Source organism: Monopterus albus, unplaced genomic scaffold, assembly GCF_001952655.1.
Source record: "Monopterus albus unplaced genomic scaffold, M_albus_1.0 scaffold389.1, whole genome shotgun sequence".
Classification (NCBI taxonomy): Eukaryota; Metazoa; Chordata; class Actinopteri; order Synbranchiformes; family Synbranchidae; genus Monopterus; species Monopterus albus.
Genome location: NW_018128269.1, coordinates 135,059 through 136,007, shown reverse-complemented (window position 1 = coordinate 136,007; position 949 = coordinate 135,059). Strand labels below are relative to the sequence as shown.

Here is a 949-nt window from a genome sequence, read left to right as displayed (position 1 = left end):
GGTGTCGAGCTTCGGAGGTGTACACAGTCAGTGATGGATATGATGTGAAGATGACCGGGCTGCGGACACTGGGATACACTCCTGGGCTGGTCGGGTAGGATGGTACTGAAGATAACAGAAATGCAAACATACAGTAAGTAGTAAACTGTGCATCGACCTGCAGGTTGTGGTGGAGAAGAGCGTAGGAGGTCCGTGGTCCGAAGGAGCGACTAAGGTGAGGAGGGATAAATCCAAGCAGCTGGAGAGAAGGAGGCAAGACAAAACTAACACAGAATCAAAAGAACGACTGGTAACAAACGGGCCTGATAAATGCTGGAAAGAACTGGCAGGGGAGTAAACGAAGAGCAGGGACCAAATAGGGAGAAACTAATCAGGTGCAGCTGGTGGTAGTCTGGGGGTAAGAAACAGGTGTGAGGGAAAACGTGAGCAGGGTAAGGGAGTGAAAACAGAGAGAGGGGAGTGAGAAAGTAGGTGCAGCCGGGCAAACCTGACAAAGCCACATTATGTGACAAGTGCGGGAAGCAAACAGACTCTCACATATGTTCTCAATTCATCCAGTGAACACTGGTGTAAAAAGCCAATGTCCTTAGCTACAGCTAAAGCATCTTTCTTGAAAGGTTTCCCTTGTTCCTTTGTTTTCTCCCCAACCAGCAGTTATGAGCTTCCTGTAATTTTTGGCAACAGCAGCAACAATCTTCCAGTTTAGTAACCACATGCTTGGAGTTTACTTTTCTGTATAAACACTGCCGACACTGACCTGAATGAGACAGGGGCTATTGTCTTTGTGAAGGCCTTACTCTCCTGCTGTGTGACTGAAATACTGTTGCCAAACAGAACCATTCAACTGCCACATTTTAAATGTTCCCATATAGAGGCCACTGTATGTATAAAATGAAGACACAATATTCATAAAGACAACTGAAATCAACACAATCACCCAGTGCCACAT

General features: G+C 46.2%; 1 protein-coding gene across 1 annotated transcript in view; it reads left to right on the top strand.

The window, feature by feature from the left end:
- The window catches only part of cpt1a2b (carnitine palmitoyltransferase 1A2b), a 43,517-nt gene that overhangs the window by 27,994 nt on the left and 14,574 nt on the right, over nucleotides 1-949 (top strand). The gene's annotated exons all lie outside the window — the stretch shown is intronic.